Source organism: Hyla sarda, chromosome 7 (assembly GCF_029499605.1).
Source record: "Hyla sarda isolate aHylSar1 chromosome 7, aHylSar1.hap1, whole genome shotgun sequence".
In the NCBI taxonomy this organism is placed as follows: Eukaryota; Metazoa; Chordata; class Amphibia; order Anura; family Hylidae; genus Hyla; species Hyla sarda.
This window is the reverse complement of record NC_079195.1, coordinates 196,126,581-196,148,275: the sequence shown is the minus strand read 5'-3', so window position 1 is coordinate 196,148,275 and position 21,695 is coordinate 196,126,581. Positions and strand designations below refer to the sequence as shown.

The 21,695-nt window shown below is 44.4% G+C and overlaps 1 protein-coding gene across 12 annotated transcripts in view; it reads left to right on the top strand.

Moving 5' to 3' along the window:
* PAPPA2 (pappalysin 2) overlaps positions 1-21,695 on the top strand; it is a 381,240-nt gene that overhangs the window by 52,509 nt on the left and 307,036 nt on the right. For 7 of the 12 annotated variants that reach the window (XR_008846570.1, XM_056532010.1, XM_056532012.1 and 4 more), the window contains one exon: positions 1,106-1,240. The exons of 2 other annotated variants lie outside the window; for them this stretch is intronic. The gene's annotated coding sequence lies outside the window, so the exon portion shown is untranslated. Of the gene's footprint in view, positions 1-1,105; positions 1,241-9,440; positions 9,587-10,598; positions 10,709-21,695 lie in introns of those variants that run through there. 3 more of the 12 variants (XM_056532018.1, XM_056532014.1, XM_056532016.1) reach the window with 3 other exon arrangements.

Sequence of the window (21,695 nt, the reverse complement as noted above, 5' to 3'; positions counted from 1 at the left end):
AGAACCTCTTCATCAGATGTGCAGGCAGTGATGAAGAGCTTCTTTTACCTCTACATCATTTTCCATTCTCAATTTTCTGTAGTCATAGATTTTACCACTTTAGGGGACATCCGGCAGGTTTTGTTTTTGGGTGGGATGGAAACCAGTCTCTACTTAGTGCCATGCCAAAGGGTTATTCCCAGTTTGCTTTTAAACATAGCTCTGAAGGATTGTTGGGACAATCTCAACTCCTCCATTTAGGTATCTGCAGGCTGATTGCCTCTTATGACCTTTTCTAATCATGTATTCTCTTAGAGGTCAGGCAACATATTGTCCTCATGATCTTTAAGCAATGGGCTACATACTGTTATCACCTCTTCTGCTCTTTTGGTATATGCTGACTGTCCAAAGATACCACATTATTATGACTATTTTAATCTCTGACATCTTTATATAGCTTAGAGCTTGTTCTGATCCGAAGGCATCAGAGCAAGCACTGCTTGCCCCTTAAATCTTACCTGATACTTTAAAATAAACTTTGGACATGTCCTAAGGACATGTCCACAATGCCCAGCAAAAGGTGCATTATGGGCTAATTGTAAATGTTGTTAATGGCAATTTGCATAATTTACTTAATGGCCACAATTTAGGGTTTGTCCCATCTCACTCTGTACAGAGAACTTGCATCTCGCATGTAGAGCACTGAACCTCCTTTTGCAGGTAGATGACATGCTTCTTGATGGGCTTTCGCCAGTCTAGGATCTTTGTACCAAGCCTTCTGAAAGGCAAACTGCTCACTAATATAGAGACTTTGTGGAGCATATTTTCCAGAGATTTTCTTAAAGTTTGCAGTAGACTCAGCTCTCCTTACCCTTGCTATGGCTTCTTACGTCGTACAACCTTGGGCTGTAAAATTAATTTCAGCCTTTGGTGTCAAGTTTTGTAAATTATGTAGTTCTTTTTTTTTTTTGCACTGTCTTTGAACACATTGTTCTTTGGAGAAACATCCTTGAAACCGATGTCCTCGAGGGCTACATCTTTGTGACCATGAAACCCTTGCTTTTTTTTTACTTTTCTTCACTGTGATGATGTAGCTACTGACCATGTGGCTAATGTCATTTCTCAGCAGGACAACAGCAAGAAGTCCGTCCATACCTATCAACCTTTAGCTTCCTCTGCAACAATGTTACCTATCTTCACATTTGGAATCACTTGTTCAGATGGATCAAGATTGGCATTGATGTTTATGGCGTAGGCACAGGTATGGTTTATTTCTCATTAATAATCTGTAAATCTATATTAACATATGCTCTTAAAGGTATTTAATTATGAGCAAACCAAAACATTTTCACCAAAAATGGCTGCCCATTGATTCTTATATATCAGATTTCTCACTGTCTCAAAAGCTTCTAGGTAACTATAATTGTTTCTATCTTCCTTGGCACAGTCATCACAGCTGACTCATCCTCTTCCTACTGTAACAAGACATTCCCCTTAGTACTACAAAATAGGGATAGGACCCACCATGAATTACCTAATTATGCTGTGCTGTTTTCTACCCAGGTTCCAGAGAGAAGCCCTAAAATAATGTAGAATAATGTCCTAAAACCACATATGAATAGTTTTCTCAATTGTTACTTCATTGTGGATGATGATCTTGTGGTAGCCACTGAGGGAAATGATGAGAGTTGTGCTTAGTTTTCACACAAAGGGCTGTCCCCAGACTACCCCAGGCTATTCAAAGTGTTTCAGTGAATTATTCTATGGGACTTATCTTTACTTTCTTGGAACTCCTATCTATGCTAGAAGTATCCCTCCCATTGGTAAGTAATTGCAGGACTCTACCATTAGGTAATGTTATCTGATATTTTTCCTCTAGCCAATCCATTTGGTCACCAGAGTTGGATGGATTCATGGCTTACTCAGTAATGGAAGAGAAAAGCAGCACGGAGACTATAATTCAAACCGATATACGTAGGGTATCATTTTAATCGCATGGACCTTAGAATAAAGATTAGGTGTAATTTTACTGAAAAATGTACTGCATAGAAACGGAAGCCCCTTCAATTTTTCTTCAATTACACAATGATTTTTTTTCCCCATTTCTCTGTAGAGTTTTGGGTAAAATTACTGATGTCACTGCAAAGTAGAATTGGTGGCGCAAAAAATCAGCCATCATATGGATTTTTAGGTGCAAAATTGAAAGGGTTATGATTTTTAAAAGGTGAGGAGGAAAAAACGAAAGTGCAAAAACCGAAAAACCCTGCGTCCTTAAGGCCTCCCTGGTCCATAAATACCATCTTCAAGTCACACGGCTCGATAAGCCTTTATACATTTCTTCTGTCAGTGAGGAATGCCTGAACCACGCAGTGCAATTTCTCACTGAACCACTAATGTTGCAAGTGGGAGCCTTGCATAAGGATAGAATCAAGTTCTATGTGCTTCCCCACTGTTTTTCCTCCGTCCTTCTCGGTCTTCCCTGGCTGCAACGTCACTCCCTGATTCTTGACTGGCATTCCGGCGAAGTCTCTCCCTGGAGACAAGACAGTCTGACTCACTGTCTGGGGACTCCACAACTGAAGTCTTCCATGCCTCTTCCTTCTCTGCCGGACCTGCCTCTTCCTTATCTGGACTTTGCAGACGTATTCTGCGAAAAACAGGCTGAGAGTCTTCTTCCACATCGCTCTTATGACTTTCCTATTGACTTTCAGCCTGGTACTACGCCTCCGCGAGGAAGAATCTACCCTTTGTCGACTACTGAAACTAAAGCCATGGCAGAGTATATCAAGGAGAATCCCCAGAAGGGTTTCCTCCAGAAATCTTCTTTCCCTGCTGGTGCTGGATTTTTCTTTGTGGAGAAGAAGGATGGGTCTCTTTGCCAATGTATAGATTACCGGGGGCTCAATAAAATCTCGATCAAGAACCAGTACCCTCTTCCATTGATTTCTGAACTTTTTGACCACCTGCCAAGGTCTTCTTCAACTGGATCTAAGAGGAGCATATAATTTGATCAGAATATGGGAAGGTGACGAATGGAAGACGGCCTTTAATACCCGTGACGGACATTTCGAGTACTTAGTGATGCCATTTGGTCTCTGTAACACCCCAGCCGTTTTCCAGGAATTCGTCAATGACATCTTCTGGGACCTCCTTTATAATTGTGTCATGGTGTATTTGGATGACATCCTGATCTTCTCGCCTAACCTGGAGGTTCATCGCACTCATGTGTGCCAGGTCCAGCAACGCCTACGGAGTAATTGTCTCTGCGCCAAACTTGAGAAATGCCTCTTTGAGAGGATAAGTATATAATTCCTTGGCTATATTGTTTCCATATGAGGCCTCCAGATGGATCCTGACAGTCTTCTGTTCCCAACTGGCCACAACCTTCTGGCTTGCGGGCTATACAACATTTCATTGGATTTGCCAACTATTACCAACAGTTCATACCGCACTTCTCTAAGTTGAACACCAAACATAGAGGGAAGGAATGTGGTATAAAAAAATTATAATTCTTTATTAATCATCCATTAAAAACATAGATAAGTAATATATAAAAACAGAATACACATACAAATGGAACAAAGGTGAGTATAACATAGATAAGTAAAGTACCTTGAAATACAAGGATCAGTGTCAGCATAGTAATGAGACACTCCTAATGTGCACATGTAGAATTGCATGAGACTATTGACAGTACATATAGATAGAAGTTATATAGCAATGGTAGGCTCACAAGAAAGAAAATAGCGTTACTATGTACAAGTCAGGCCATGCACCCACATACAAGATACCTCACCTTACCCCGAACGCATTTTCGCTGATATGCTTCGCTAAGTTGGTAGCACCGATTGTGGTACTCACCTAGAAGAATGGCAACCCCAAATCCTGGCCTACTCAGGCCCAAGAAGCTTTTTCTCGTTTGAAGTCAGCTTTTGCTTCCGCAACTATCCTGACAAGACCTGACCCAGAAAAACTATTCTTTCTCGAGGTGTATGACTCCTTTGTAGGTGCCGGTGCGGTCCTGACCCAGAAGAATTCCAGGGGTAAAACAGTGATTTGCGGGTTCTTTTCCAAGACATTTTTGCCAGCTGAAAGGAATTGCACCATAGGAGTTCGGGAACTCTTTGCCATTAAGCTCGCCCTGTAAGAATAGCGTCACCTTCTGAAAGGATCTTCTCATCCTGTCAATATTTACTCGGATGATAAAAAATCTCCTATATTTACAGTCCGCTCAGCATCTGAATCCCCGACAGGCCAGATGGTCTCTTTTCTTTTCCAGATTTGATTTCATTTTCAGCCAGCGGCTAAGAACGTTAAAGCTGATGTTCTTTCTAGCTCCTCCGATGTGGTGGGCCAGGACTCCACCCTAGGGCATTTAGTCCCACCAGACTGATTGATTGACTTTGCGCCTATTGACCTTCATCAAGTACCTCCGGGGAAGTCTTTTGTGCCTTTCCGCCTAAGACTTAAGGTGTTGAACTGGGGACATTCTTCTTTGCTGGTCGGGCATCCTGGAGTACGGAAGTCCTTTCTGCTCATCTCCCCTCATTGCTGGTGGCCGAACCTGGAGCGTAATGTTACCGATTTTGTTTGTTCCTGCAGTACTTGTGCCCGTGAGAAGATTCCTTGTCTTAAGCCTGTGGGTCTTTTACAACCTTTGACACATATTGCAATGGACTTCATCATGGATGTGCCGTCCTCCACTAACAACACAGTCATTTGGTTGGTCACAGATCGTTTCTCCAAAATGGCCCATTTTGTACCACTGCCTGGACTTTCCTCTGCTCCACAGCTGGCGGATCAATTCTTTCGGCATATTATTCACCTTTATGGATGGCCATTGCACAATTTCTCTGATCGAGGGGTCCAGTTCATCTCCAAATTTTGTCAGGCTCTCTGCTCTCGCCTAGAGGTCAAGTTGGACTTCTCTTCGGCAAATCACCCACAGACCAACAGCAAGGTAGTGAGGGTTAACCATATTTTAGGGGATTATCTCCGCCATTTTGTTTCCGCACAACAGGACAATTGAGTCAATCTGTTACCTTGGGCAGAGTTTTCCTGTAACCACCGGGACACTGAGGCTACAAGAACGTCTCCATTCTTCATTGTCTACAGTCGCCACCCTCACCCACCTCTTCCTCTTTCTCGAGACTTTATGGCTATTTGGCAGGAAACCTGACACTCTCTGGTTCTGGCTTCCTCCCGCATGAAATCTCAAGCTGACAAGAAGAGAAGGCCACCCCGGTCTTCTCTCCTGGGGACAGGGTCTGGCTGTCTGCCAAACATGTTTGTCTGAAGATCCCCAGTTACAAACTGGGTCCTCGATTCCTGGATCCTTTTAAGATCTTGCTCTGTATTAACTCCTTAAGGACACACGACGTACCGGTAGGTCATGTTTCTGCTCCCGATCTATAACGCGGGGCCACGGACGGGTCGGGCCCGGACGGGACCCATGGCTAATAGCTCGCGACATTGATCGTGGTGGCGCGTGCTATTAACCCTTTAGACGCGGCGTTCAAAGTTGAACGCCGCGTCTAAAGTGAAAGTGAAAGCATGCCTGTTAGCTCAGGGAGCTGTTCGGGATAGTTACGGCGAAATCGCGGCATCCCGAACAGCTTACTGTACAGCTGGAGGATCCCTACCTGCCTCCTCGCTGTCCGATCGTCGAATGACTCCTCAGTGCCTGAGATCCAGGCATGAGCAGTCAAGCGGCAGAATCTTTGATCACTGGTTTCCTATGAGAAACCAGTGATCAATGTAATAGATCAGTGTGTGCAGTGTTATAGGTCCCTATGGGAGCTATAACACTGCAAAAAAAAAAAAAAAAAAAGTGAATAAAGATCATTTAACCCCTTCCCTATTAAAAGTTTGAATCACCCCCCTTTTCCCATAAAAAAAACACAGTGTAAAAAAAAATAAACATATATGGTATCGCCACGTGCGGAAATGTCCGAATTATAAAAATATATCGTTAATTAAACAGCACGGTATATGGCGTACGCGATCAATAAGTCCTATCAATGCAAAAATGGTACCGCTAAAAACTTCAGATCACGGCACAAAAAATGAGCCCTCATACTGCCCCATACGCGGAAAAATAAAAAAGTTAAATGGGTCAGAAGATGACAATTTTAAACGTATTAATTTTCCTGCATGTAGTTATGATTTTTTCCAGAAGTACGACAAAATCAAACCTATATAAGTAGGGTATCATTTTAATCGTATGGACCTGAAGAATAAAGATAAGGTGTCATTTTTACCGAAAAATGTACTACGCAGAAACGGAAGCCCCCAAAATTTACAAAACAGCGTTTTTTTTTCAATTTTGTCTCACAATGATTTTTTTTTCTGTTTCGCCGTAGACTTTTAGGCAAAATGACTCACGTCATTACAAAGAAGAATTGGTGGCGCAAAAAATAAGCCACATATGGATTTTTAGGTGCAAAATTGAAATAGTTATGATTTTTTAAAGGCAAGGAGGAAAAAACGAAAATGCAAAAACGGAAAAACCCTCGGTCCTTAAGGGGTTAACCCAGTCTCATACAAGCTCCAACCACCATCATCTCTTCGCATCCCAAACTCCTTCCACGTCTCCCTCCTTAAGCCACTAGTCCTCAACCGCTTCTCCCAGGGGAATGTCTGGTGCTTCTGATGTTTTTGAGGTTAAAGAGATTCTGGCCACCAAAATTGTCCGGGGGAAACAATTCTTCCTGGTGGACTGGAAAGGGTTCGGTCCTGAGGAAAGGTGCTGTGAACCAGAAGGGAACATTCTCGATCGGGATCTTGTGCTGAGGTTCTTACAGCCTAAAAAGAGCCTAAAAATGAGTCACGCCAAGGCCGGTCATGCTGGCCACGGGCCTACTCTCAGCACGTCTTCCTGTACAGCTTCAGGGACAGGCAGTGCCGTGGCCGGCATGTCCAGTTGCGGTCGCACTCAGTTTGCGAGCATTTACTTACCCCTCCATGCTCCTGGTTCCTCTAACTGCCGGCATGCGCGTACCCATTTCCTAGGGCGCGCGTGCCGGCTCTCTGAAATTTAAAGGGCCAGCGCACCGGTAATTGGTCCTTGCCGGGCACTGACCCTATAAAATTTCTGCATGTCCTCTTGACCCCTGCCGGATCTTTGTGCCTTGTAGCCATTTGGCAAGCATTCCTTGCAGTGTCCTGTCTTACCGTGTACCAGTACTGTTTTTCTATGTTTCCTGACCTCGAATATTGCCGCCAGCCCTGACCTTCTTGTCAGTCCCTGTTTCTGAGTTTCCTTATTAAAGTGTATCTCGCTTTACCTAGGCCACCACTGTGGGTTAGTTGTACCAGGGGTAGCGACCTGGTAGTTCGCCTGCCGCAGCAAGTCCATCTTGCTGTGCGGCGGGCTCTGGTGAAAACCAGTGGCTCCTTAGACTCTGCTCCCTGGTGCAGCTTTCTCCAGTGGTACATGGGCATTGAAGCGGCTTGTGCAGTATTGGAGTGAGAACCACACCCACCTTGTACAGTATTGGAGTGAGCACCACCTCCAACTAAGATTAGTTTCTCCAGTTGGACTGCATATTTCACCCATGTAGTTGAAGCTTCACCAGGGAATATATAGTGCAGTGCCAGACTAACTTTGTCTTTTCAATTGAATATAAATAACAATTTACTGAAAAGTAATTGATGAAAATCAGACATTGCTCCTGGATTGTGGTTTAAACAAACAGAATCATTTAAAAAAGTAACAAAACTTCCCTGGATAAAAATGATGGTACATGGATTTAAAGGAGAACTCCAGTCGAATTTAACTTTTTCCCTATACACAGGATAGGGGATAAGTAGCTGATTGCGGGGTTGGGGTGGGAGGGTGTGGGGGTGTTCCGACCACTGAGACCCCCTGCAATCTCTGAAAAGGGATCTGGCTCTCAGCGAGGAGCATGTGCGGTAGACAGCACGCACTCCATTCATTTCTATGGTCGCGCTGAAAAGACCCAAGTACAGCACTCGTGCAACATCGGTGCTCCCAAAGATATGAATGGAACACTTTCTGTCTACCGGTAGACGACACATGCTCCTCACTGAAAGAGTCTGGGTCCCGTTGCGGAGATTTGAGGGGTCCCAGTGTTCGGACCTCCCACGATCAACTACTTATCTCCTATCCTATGGACAGGGGACAAGTTAATTTTGGCTGGAGTTTTCCTTTAATATTTTTTGCACAACCTTATCAGACAGTCAGTGATTCTCAATGAAACTTCTGAACTTGTCTATTGTTATCTTGTCCCAATCAGTTTCTTTATTTTGTATTTTAAAACGTGTATATGCTCGGGAAATTACCTGAATGTAATGTCTAGCTGACTATGCTCAGGCTATTGAAATGAATGGGGCCCATGCCTGTCCAAGCACAGGGACGTCGACATGTCAGTTTGACATTTTTTGTATCATGTATCTGTGCTTTGTGGGCACATTCATGATATGAACCTAGCCTTACAGGGAGAAACAGGGAGACAGTACTTTCTGAAATATGCCTATGTCAGGGAGGCAATACCTGTTGTATTAATCTCCATTGCTAATAGTCGTCTTTGTGCAATGGAGGTGGGACTCAATATACTCAGCATCCTGGGTCCAACTTTCACGGTATACAGCGACTATTAGCAATGGAGGCTAATACAACAGGTTTCTCCAAAACCAGACCACAGATTCAGGTAAGTGATAACTCATTGTAATCCAGTTTATCCACTTATAAACTTGGGTATTGGGTTTAGTGAGGGCAAATCGGCTGCCAGTTTTCCTTTAAAGTAAGCTTTCATAGGCTATTGTATGGCTGCCCAGCTTTTGGCCTTCTTTGACACTGCACAGTCTGAGACAGAATTTAGTAAATCTAGGAATAAATGCTTTACACCAAGAAAAGTAACATCATCATTGCATTTTGGCCTTCATCACCGGTGATGTAAGTACCTGGAAATCCTCCCATCAAAACGCAATTTAAGCAAATATTTGTTGAGTCCGTCGATGCGCCAGCGTCCTGCTAATCTAAACAGCTGCGGAACAGAACCAGCTAATTGTTAATTCCCACTTTCATTACAATCCATGCCGACGAGTCAATGGCTACAAATTAATAAGTCTGCGGGATGAGGAGAAGGGAAAAAAAATCCCAGGCTTGCACTACGTCAGTCATAAAGAAATATTTTATAAATGAATGCGGCGCAGATCCCTCTGATGAGTAACGACCCATTAACAGTGATAAAGTATGAGGGATGACAGGCAGAGTGCGGAGAGGAAAGGGTGGACGGAAGAAGGGAAGAGAAAAAGATAGAATTGCTGAGGAGCAGAATGGGGATGTCAAAACGGAATTGCGAGATGAGGAAAACACTGAAATGTTTGAACATTTTTTGTTGTTCACTTTAAGCTGCCAAAAATTGAAGTGGAGAGTGGTGAGCTTGGGAATGAAAGAGAGAAAGGGGTGGAGAGTACGAGAAAGAGAGAGAGAGAGTGGAAGAGACAAGAGACTAAACAGTCCGTGATCTTGATGTGGAAATGATCAAACTTCTTATGAATGGATTAGTATAAACAGCAGGAGAAGCTTCGCAGGCGGATAAGACTGTGCCAATCTAGGTAATAGAAGCACTTGCAAGCCTAGGTAAGAGCATGCTGCTGCTTTTATGAATGAGGTGATGTCCTCCCACACACGGCTGACTGTCTGCGTCTATGAACTGGTGACCCTGCATCTCTGTTCTATCTAGAGCTCACCACCCTCTACTCTGGTTCCTGACCATCCTCACTTTGACTTTACTCCTTTATCCTTCCCCTGATTGTTTTATCTGTATTATATGGCAGAATAAAAGAACAAGTGGATTCCCTTTCACTCCTTCTTTTTATACAACTTGCTAGAATGCGAGCTCCTGGGCACAATTTCTCAGAGACACAAAATGCATAATCAATCCCTCCTGAACTTCTGTGCCAGGGTGGAATGGGCAAGCATTTGTAGATTGGCACTGACTTCCCAGCAAGGTCTTAATCTTTATTCCACAAATATGAAGTGACCTCTTGTGTTTATTCTTTATTTTATTTCCATCAAACACATAATTGCTTCTGCTTGAATATACTTTTTCTTCTCCTCTCTGTTTGTTTTAGCAACACCTCCATGTGTCTGTCTTTTCCAGTATCTTTTTTTTTTTTTTTTTCACTCTCTCTTTCTCGTTCCTTTTTTCTCTCTCTTTCTCTCTCTCCGGCAGTATGAATAAAGTAGTACAGTATGTGCAAACGTAAATCAGACCTCAGTGTGGGGGTCTGTAGAGGGGCATGGAGAGTTTTTATTTTTGTACTTGGTAACTGTGGCTTGTTCCTTGCAGGACAGGCAGGTGTGAAAACAGACATGTTCCCTGGGATTTCCATAAAAAATGAAGAAAAAAAAAATGAATGCAATGATCAAAACAAGTCGTGAGCGAACGTAGTAAAGGCTGTTTGATTTAAGGCATGAGAGGATTAGCTCATCCTGATATGAAAAGCCCACCTGAATAGGGACCTGCTTCAGAGAGAGAGAGGGGGGGTTTCAAAGCGAGTGGGGAGGAGTCTGAAAAAAAAAAGAGGAGATCCTGACTATGAATAGGAGTAAGGGGAACAGAAAAAGGGGCACCGGGAGGGGGCAGAGGGGAACACAAGAAGAAAACTGAGATAAAAGGACAGAGGGATGGGATCATAGAGGACATAGGAGACCAAAACTAAAGAGAGCTTGCAAGACGCTACCTTGCAGGAGACCCAGGTAGGTCACTTGTAACTTATATGCCGTATGATGCTGTAACTAATAGCAGCCCAATGAAATGAGATGCGCTGACTGACTGAGTCATTTTCCAGATGAAGGGAACTAAGTATTGCTTATTCATTTGTGTTTTGTCTGGACTGAGGTCATGGGTGTTCAGAAAACTGGGGAAGTATTGAGAGTTTATCAATCGACTGGATGGAACATTGAGGATGGGTATGTGGAGAAGATCTTCTTCTGGACAGATAGGAACACAATGCCATGTTATGATGTCAGGGTACTTAGACTTGTGTTAGAGATGCACATGGTAGATGATGGATATAGGCAAGGGGAGGGGGATACAGGGAGATGTCTCGCATCTGAGTTACCTAAGTCTTTATCAGGCAACAAGAAGAGAGGCAAGAATGACCGACCCATAGAACAGATGCTTACACTGCTCTAGTGAATGAATGTAGGCTACCTGAGATGTCTTTAAAATAACATAGTATCAAGCCGATGATGTTGGCGATCATCTAGACAGGACTGTTTAGGATTTTATAGACATTATTCATGTATGACTAATATTATTATTATTTTTTTAATTCAAAGTTTATTGAAAATATATTTCTATAAATGACACAAAGTATCAACATATTCATGTATTATTATGCTTCGATCATTGACAATGTGATGGTAGAGGCAGGAGAGGTGCAGGGACAGGTGCTGGAGTGAATGGATATAACATACTCCAGATGTGTTTAAGACTTTATGTTAGGGGCACAATGATGTATAGAAGACAGGTGAACTCAAGTGACTCTACTTTATCTTCTGTGATAACTTAAGGGATAAAAAGTTTTTAGTACGGTGGGATTTTTTAGATATTATTTAGAAAGATTTCTAGCTCTAAACTGAGGAAATTTTTTTAAGCTACCCGAACATGGTATAAGCTTATTTACATGGGGGGCAACTTATTGAGGACATGGTGATTTAAAGGGGTTATCAACTGGCTCCAGAAAGTTAAACAGATTTGTAAATTACTTCTATTAAAAAATCTTAATCCTTTCAGTACTTATGAGCTGCTGAAGTTGAGTTGTTCTTTTCTGTCTAAGTGCTCTCTGATGACACGCATCTCGGGAGCTGTCCAGAGTAGAAGCAAATCCCCATATCAAACCTGTTCTGCTCTGTGCAGTTCCTGAGACAAGCAGAGATGTCAGCAGAGAGCACTGTTTCCAGACAGATAAGATCAACTCAACTTCAGCAGCTGGTAATTCTTGGAAGGATTAAGATTTTTTTTAATAGAAGTAATTTACAAATCTGTTTAACTTTCTGGAGCCAGTTGATCTAAAGAAAAAAAAGCTTATTTTCCTTGAATACCCCTTTAAGAAGTTAATAAGACATGACATATGCTATAGAGCGGTGGTCCTCAACTGGTGGACCTCCAGATGTTGCAAAACTACAACTCCCAGCATGCCTGTCCAGGCATGCTGGGAGTTGTAGTTTTGCAACATCTGGAGGTCCACCGGTTGAGGACCATGCTATAGAGTAAGATGTCCTGCTCTGGTCTAACGGCTGAGTGTATGGATGCTACCTGATATATCTCAAGGAGTCTTTAGTAAGGAGACATGGTGATGAGAGACAATCTAGAAGGAAGGATATGCAGTGTAATGTAAGGACTGCTATATGAACTGTGAGGACCAGCCAATATAGTAGTGAATGGGCTTATGAGACTGCTAAAATGATTTGGGGCATTACAATCTCATATGTTGGCGCATCACAGCTCATATCAATGTCAGAAATGTCAATAAACTGACTATATTCCTTAAAGGGTACCTCTTATCAAAAAAAAACTTTTGATATATTATAGATTAATGTATGCAGAATAACTTTACAATTGCATGTTATCAAAAAATATGCTTTCTATTTAATTTTCCACTTTGAAGAAATGACCACTAGGGGTCTCCCTACCAGTCCTGGCAGCAAGCATTTCAGACTCATGCTGGAGTCCTAAACACCACGAGCTGCCAGTCTGCTTTGTTCACAAAGGAGAACACTCAGAGCTGCCAGCCTGCTTTGTTCACAGCCTGTTTGGCTGTGAACAAAGCAGGCTGGCAGCTCTGAGTGTTTAGGACTCCAGCATGAGTCAGAAATGCTTGCTGACAGGACAGGACGGGAAAAATACAATAGAAGGAAGCATATTTTTCATTGACATGCTATTGGAAAGTTATTCAACATTCATTAATCTAAAATATGTCAAAAGTTTATTTGATGAGAGGTACCCTTTAAGATATATCCATTGGGTGTTTGTGGAATTTTCTTACAGTTACTTTCAAAAGAATATTAAAAACCTGCATAGCTTGGTTACAATAACCCCTCAGAGTGGTGACAAGGGGATTATAGTGCTCTCACTGCTGTCATTGTGTGCCTAAGATCCCCCTCTATAATGCACAGCCAGGGCTGGTTTTAGACTAAGTGTGGCCCTGGGCAAAAATAAAAAAATGGGGGCCCCCAGATTGCGTGATCAAAGATCACTATGTTGTGCCCCCTGAATTGTGCTGCATCTCGGCTAATGCGAGTAAATGAAACTGTGCTGCAAACCACAAATGGATGTGACTACAACATGAGAAACGTAATAATTCCATGCAGGATAAATTTGTGGCTGTGGTAATTTGGGGGTCACCACGTGACCCCATATATAGATCAGCTGAGCTCCCCCCTTTGCAAGAGCGAAGCGCACGGACAGCTGTGGAGCAACAGCAACTTGTAAGGAAATCCAGCGCAAAACGGCATCATAAAATGTATGTTCACAGGAAACCACAGGGTCACAGATAGCCATACATTTTATGATGCTGTTTTAAGGGTTTCATAAACCCCCCAAAGAGCAAGAACTGATTTGTGCTGTATTTCTCTATGTGCGATCACATTTACTTACATTAGCTGAGATTCAGCACAATTCAAGGAGAACAACATGGCGCTCTATGACTGTGCGACCCATTTTTGCCATGTAGCCCTAACCTTATATTGTAACCTTGTTCTCTATACAGTAATAGTCACCGCACACAGATAAACAGTGATCTCAATGCTACCTATCAGTAATAGCGCCCACATATACTATAAGGCTAAGTTCACAGACAGAATGTCCACATGGAGAATCTCCGTGCAGATATTCCGCAAACTGCAGGACACCGACAGTCATAGACAGCCATGCATTCTATGAGAACACAGAAAATTGAATTTCCGTGCCAGAAACATCTGTGGAATCCGCCGGTGACCCGAACCATTTTGTGCCTCCAGCTGTTGCCACCCCCTTCCCCTGCCTCACCCGCCCCTGGCCTGCTGAAAATGTTCAGAACGCTGGGTCAGTGGACTACCCCTTTTAAGTATGCAGCATAGTTCCCCCCATATTAAGTTGGCAGCACAGCCCCCCCACATTAGTTTGGCAGTATAGTTCCCCCACATTAGTTTGGCAGTATAGTTCCCCCACATTAGCTTGGCAGTATAGTTCCCCCACATTAGCTTGGCAGTATATTCCCCACAACTTAGGTTGGCAGTATAGTTCCCCCACATTAGGTTGGCAGTATAGTTCCCCCACATTAGGTAGGCAGTATAGTTCCCCCACCTTAGGTAGGCAGTATAGTTCCCCCACCTTAGGTGGGCAGTATAGTCCCCCCACCTTAGGTGGGCAGTATAGTTCCCCCACCTTAGGTGGGCAGTATAGTTCCCCCACCTTAGGCGGGCAGTATAGTTCCCCCACCTTAGGTTGGCAGTATATTCCCCCACAGACATACAGCCTACAACCATATACAGTGTATGGCTGGAGGCTGTATGTCTATGTATTGCCCTGCTTCACTGCTCCTCCTGGCTTATAGGCCATAGCAGTAGGTCCCGGGACCGGAGGAGCAGTGGTTCGGAGCACTGAAGATAACGTGCTGCTGGCAACTTACCATGCTGGCCAGCGGGCTTCCTCCTGCTTGATGCTCTGCGCCTCCGTTCCTATGGGCACACGCACGGGATGTCAGTGACGTCCCGGCATGCGCTATCTCCCAGTGGCCCCTGCATTTTTAAAGTTAATGCAGGGCCGCAGAGAGTTAATGGGTCATAGGGATGTCCTTAATAGTGATGGGGTAAATTTATCTCGGGGGGGGGGGGGGGGCAATTGGGCAAGCAATTTTTTTTTGCAACGCCCCCCCCCCCCCCCACCATTTTTGCAACCCTAGGCAAAAGCTAAATTTGTCACCCCTTCACTCCCACCTTACTACTGGGGTGACACACTGTTACAAACCTCCTCCTCACGTAGTCTCCTTACTACTGGGATGACACACTGTAACAAACCTCCTCCTCATGTAATCTCCTTACTACTGGGGTGACACACTGTTACAAACCTCCTCCTCACGTAGTCTCCTTTCTACTGGGATGACACACTGTAACAAACCTCCTCCTCATGTAATCTCCTTACTACTGGGGTGACACACTGTAACAATCCTCCTCCTCATGTAATCTCCTTACTACTGGGGTGACACACTGTAACAAACCTCCTCCTCATGTAATCTCCTTACTACTGGGGTGACACACTGTAACAAAACTCCTCCTCATGTAATTTCCTTACTACTGTGGTGACACTCTGTAACAAATCCCCTCCTCATGTAATCTCCTTACTACTGGGGTGACACACTGTAACAAATCCCCTCCTCATGTAATCTCCTTACTACTGGGGTGACACACTGTAACAAACCTCCTCCTCATGTAATCTCCTTACTACTGGGGTGACACACTGTAACAAAACTCCTCCTCATGTATTCTGCTTACTACTGTGGTGACACACTGTAACAAACCTCCTCCTCATGTAATCTCCTTACTATTGGGGTGACACACTGTAACAAACCTCCTTCTCATGTAATCTCCTTACTACTGGGGTGACACTCTGTAACAAACCCCGCCCTCGTGTAATCTCCTTACTACTGGGGTGACACACAGTAACAAACCCCCTCCTCATGTAATGTCTTTACTACTGGGGTGACACACTGTAACAAACCTCATACACACATCATACATACATACATCATAGATATACATCTAACACACATATACAGATCATACATACACACACATAAATCTATCATGCACACATTATAAATATAATATATATATATATACACACACACATCATACAAAATCTTACACATACACACATACAATACACATACATATATACAATAGCCTCTCCTTACCCCCAGAAGATGATTGCTGGAGATCGGGTTGGCTGAGGCTGCCTTGCTTCAGCGCCAGGGCCATGACAGCAGGGGCTCCCAGCTCCCCTGGCCTCCTCAGCCCTGCAGGGCCGCAGATAGTAGAAGGGGGGGGGGGGGGGGGGGGGAAGTGCTGGCACTGATCACCTGGGACCCTGAGCAGTGGAGCGCGAGCAGGATGTGAGGGGTCCGAACTTGGTGACGTCTGATAAGTGGAGCGCAAGCAGCGCTCCTCCAGAATGGTCAGGACAGGGGGAGGAGTTAGTGCCTTAGGCCCTGAATACTGCATTTTGCCCAAATTCGCAGTAAAATCGTGGCAAAAAAACGCAGCGAATTTACCGCGATTTTGCGCAAAATGGAGTATTGTTAGTAATGCCCTAAAGCTTTTCAGGGGCCCCCTTTTGGATGGGGGCCCTAGGCAATTGCCCAGGATGCCCCGCCCTAACGACCTGTGCACAGCTGCAGTATTTCTCATACTCTCCATTTCAGGGTGCAGGACTATAGCTGGGCTGTTTGGCAGTAGTACACACTTGGACTTCCTTTCCCTTACTTTTCGGAATAGTCACAGACAGCACCAATTCCTCTCTGCTGCTATGCCATGACATAGTGCCGGAAAAAGTTCACTGGGCTGAACAGGCTGACACTGTGTTGGGGGATCATTTAAACAGTACCATACTATAATAGCATGTGAAGGGGGAGAATGGGGTTATTGATGTACCCGGTTTGCAAGGTGCTATGTAAACAAAAAGAAGAACAGCAACAGGAGCATAGCAAGGAAGGGGTTACATCACAAAAACAAGTATTTACACAAAGGGTAGCTGTTCAGAACTTTATAAGTGGTCAGAGAGGAGAGGGAAGTCCTGATTTACCTTTCAGGCACATAGTAACATAGTTCATAAGATTGAAAAAAGACCAGAGTCCATCAAGTTCAACCTATATCCCTAATGAGTCCCTGCTGAGTTGAACCAGAGGAAGGTAAAAAACCCTCATACTAGAGGTAAAAATTCCTCCCCGACTCCAAATATGACATCAGAATAAATCCCTGGATCAACATTCTGACCCTATAAATCTAGTATCTATAACCTGTAATGTTATTACTCTCCAGAAATGTATCAAGGCCCCTTTTGAGCTCTTTTACTGAGTTCACCATGACCCCCTCCTCCAGAAGAGAGTTCCACAGTCTCACTGCTCTTACAGTAAAGAACCCCCTTCTGTGCTGGTGTAGAAACCTTCTTTCCTCTAGACGTAGAGGATGCCCCCTTGTTATAGATACAGTTCTGGGTATAAATAGATCATAGGAGAGGTCTCTGTAAGGTGCCCTAATATATATTTATACATAGTAATTATGTCGTCCCTAATAACCCTAATTCTGATAATCTTTCTGGATATTGCATGGACCCTTTTGAGGAGGCTAATAGACCCAGATTGCATGTTTACAGTCCAGGCTTTCCCTGTCCAGTCCAGGCTTACCCTCCACCTAAACCCCACTTTCTGTGTTCTGTCTTGGTCTCTCTGCTGCTAGAGATGGAATTCCTCGTACAACAAGCTTTGGGCAGCAGTTTTCAGGGAAATGAGACATCTAGTGGTCAATACTTTAGAGGTTTTTTTTCTAGGGTAATGAATAATTTTTGATAAATGAAGTGAATATATCACATAGGCATCAAAAGAGAAGTTATTTAAAGAGTACCTTTCACCAAACTTACCTTTTAATATATTGTTCCTTGTGTAATTATAAGACACTTTGCTATTTACTTGCTGTTAAAATTCTCAACCAATATGTTTTTAATGTGATTGAATAAACATGCACTAGGTGGCTCTGTTCCCTGCCACAAGTAAAACAGTTAGTTTGGTCTCCTCCCGGCCTGGCAGGAGACTAAACTTAGGAATTGTGTGTGGACCATGGTGAGGCCCAGCTCTCACAGGCTTCAGTGACGTCGCGCCTGCTGGGGAACACCCATGTTCTCCTGCCGGAAGCTCACACAATGTGAGCAAGAAGAAAGGTATGATACACAGCTTTTTAAGGCTCTGAAGTTTTTTTTAAAGGGCAGGAGGGGTGTTAGGAGTAGTTAGGGAATATAGTCTAGTTAGTTTAGAAAATATGGTTTCATGACAGGTACTCTTTAATATATCCTTGCAGATAGAAATGCCTATTTCTCCACTTATCAAGCTCCTTTTTCTGCAGGACCCATAATTCACATTATACAATCATATAAAAACTGCTGCAGTAGGAGATGAAGCCTTCAGAAGTGAAAACTGGTGTAAAATGGCACATAAAGTTATCTAATGGCCAGAAATAGTGCTACTTCTCATAAAGCACACTTGAAAGTTCTACCATTCAGACTCTTTATCCTTCCAGTGCTTATCAGCTGCTGTATACTACAGAGGAAGTTCTTTTCTTTTTGAACTTCCTTTCTGTCTGACCACAGTGCTCTCTGCTGACACCTCTGTCCAGTTTCTAAAATGGACAGAGGTGTCAGCAGAGAGCACTGGGGTCAGACAGAAAGGAAATATAAAAACAAAAGAACTTCCTCTGGAACATACAGCAGCTGATAAGTACTGGAAGATTTATGATTTTTAAATAGAAGTAATTTACAAACATGTTTTCCAGTGGAGTACCCCTTTAACCACTTAGGGACCCAGGCTTTGCTCCCTGGTACTTAAGGACCCAAGGCGTACCTGTACGCCCATGGGAATTTCGGTCCCCACTGCGCGCCGGGCAGGGACCGGACTGGGGTGACTGCTGATATCTATCGGCAGGCACCCCACGCAAATGCCCAGGGGGGTCATCAGGTCAATTCACACTGGCGATTTGCGGCGATTCCGGTGATGACCGGTGATACATGGTGATCGGGGGTGAAGAACACCGCCCCAATCACCTCCTGTATCTATGAGGAGGTGGCCATTTCGTAACCCCCCCCCCCCCCCCCAGGATCGCTGCGATCGTCCGGCCAATAGCAGCCGACAGGGGAGGGGTTAATGGCCTCTTTTTGCCACCCTGTCAGCTGAGTTCAGTCAGCGGGCAGAGCTGCAAGAAGGAGCCAGGGACCCCCCCCCCCCTCTGCGAGATCGGAGCCCCTCAGTAAAGAAGACACCCCCTTAGAGCAGGGAAATAATACACTAAAGGGACAGGTAGGACTGTAAAAAAAAAAAGTTAATAAAAGTTTTTTAAAAAAATCCCCCCCCCCCCCCTCCCCGACCCCTAATAGGTCCTCAAGGGTCCGCTGCAGTTTTTTTTCACATGACCCGGGCCCTATTACAGGTTCAGGGTGCTGCGATTTGCCCCCCTTTTTTTTGGTTGTCCGCAGCGTTATTTTTTTTACCCCATATAACGGAGTGTGATTTTTAATCACACACCGTTATAGATAAAGTTAACACCAAGCATACACTACATATTTCCCCGCCCAGACCCCCCCCACCACCATAGAAAAAAGACGATGGCTCGCTGGGCATTTTCGGTGGCGGAGGCATACGCTTTTCTTGCCTCCCACTCCAAATCTCTCAGTGAGGACGAGGAAGATCCTACATTACTGTGTTCTTCCTTGTCCTCCTCATCATCTAGTACTGATGATGAGTTCCCTGTACAGTGGCGGAGATGCCGCGAGGCGAGGCCACGCACCCCCGTGAAAGTGACCCAGTGGCTGACACTAATACGAGCATCCATGCCACTCGTACTAGGAGTCCGATCCCCCAGACAAGTGTACCGGAGCCCCTTCCGGTGAACCTGTCTGGAGACCCCCAGAGGGTTATCAGCCACGGATTCCTGAGTTTGTTGGTGACTCCAGAATCCGGATTGACATTGCTGGATTCACTGATATGGACTATTTCAGTTATTTTTTCAGTGACAGCTTTGTCAATCTAATGGTGGAGCAGACAAATCTGTACGCCAGGCAGTTCATCGCCCATCACCCAGATTATTGTTTGGCCAGGTCCAATGAATGGTACGTCATTGATGTAGCAGAAATGAGGACATTTTGGGGCCTGGTCAAAAAGCCAAGTGTCAGACAGTACTGGAGCGGGGACATCCTATACCAGACCCCGCTTTACAGTATGGTCATGACACGGAAGCGGTTTGAGGCCATTCGGAAATGCCTCCATTACACTGATAATGTGGCATCTCCACCCCAAAGTGATCCTGCCTATGACCGGCTTTAAAAAGTGAGGCCGCTCATCGATCACATTGGGGCCATATTTTGGGAGGCCTACGTACCGCTCAGGGAGCTCTTGGTAGATGAGTCTTAAGGGGAGACACATCTTCCACCAGTATATTCCCTTGAAGTGGGCGTGGTATGGCGTGAAGCTCTACAAACTTAGTGAGAGTACCTCCGGGAACACTTACAAGTTTAGAGTATATGATGGACGAGATTCCCGTATTGAACCCCCAGAATGTCCCACCACTCTGGGTGTTAACGGGAAAATCGTTTTGCACCTTTTGCACCCATTGCTGGATAAGGGTTACCACCTTTATGTGGACAACTTTTATACCAGCATCCCTCTGTTTACATCCCTTGCCACCAGATCCACGTCGGCTTGTGGGACTGTGCAGAAGAACCAGAGAGGCCTCCCTCTAAATTTTGTTAAGACATCTATGCCCAAGGGTGAGTCCCGTGCCCTTACCCATGAAAAGCTGTTGCTGGTCAGGTATAAGGATAAGAGGGATGTCCTTATGCTGACCACTATTCATGGCAACGGCAGCTCACCTGTCCCTGTGCGAGGTACCACAACAACGGTCCTCAAGCCTCATTGAATTCTGGGCTACATTCAGTATATGGGGGAGTTAATCTTTCTGATCAAGTCCTCAAGCCATTTAACACCATGCGAAAAACATTGGTATGGTACAAAAAAGTTTCGGTCTACTTGGGACACGTTGCCATGTACAACTCGTTTGTACTGTCCCAGTACGCTGGCAACACAGGGACATACCTTCAGTTCCAAGAAGAAGTCCTAAAGGCCCTGATCTTTGGCGACTGGGAAAGAGCAGGCCGGAGTTCCCAAGGAACAGAAGTTAAGTTATAGGTGCCAGGATTGTCCCAGGCCATCACTTCCAGGTGAGGTCCCCCACACTGGAAAGAAGGGACGATCCCAGAAAAAATGCAGAGTGTGTAACAGGAAGGGGATACGGAAGGACACCACCACTCAATGGGACACTTGCCCCGATCATCCAGGCCTCTGCATTAAAGATTGCTTCAGGGAGTATCACACTTCCATGCAGTACTACATTTTCCCTTTTAATTTTCCATAATTTGACCCCAATGTACCGAGTCCAGAGTACATTCCAAGCTTTAACCCTATAAACCACTAAATTGACCAAAAAAATGTTTTATAAAAAAAAAAAAAAAAAAAACTGATAAGACCTCTGGGGGTACTTTTTCCAAAATGGGTCATGGGTCACTATCATCGGGGACTTTTTTATGTTGCCTCAAATGTGCAGCGCTCTCTTTCCACCTGAGCGGTGTGCGCATTTGAGGCAACAGGTTAGGGACTGCCACACACATCACATTCCCAGAATGATTCAGAGCACAAGGTTTGGGGTGGGCATATTCTTTAGTTTTGGCTATGCTCTGGGTTATCATTCTGGGAACATAACCTGTTTTATAATTTTATGTCCCACTGTACCCCAGTTATATACCCCATGTAACTGTTCTGGCTCCATAGGCAGCTTTGCAGAAGCCCAAGGCCCCTGACTGCACATCTGCTCTTCTGTGACCGGTGTGCACCTGCAGAGCTGCTAACGTCCAGATATGAGGTATGTCCTTACTCCAAGGAAATGT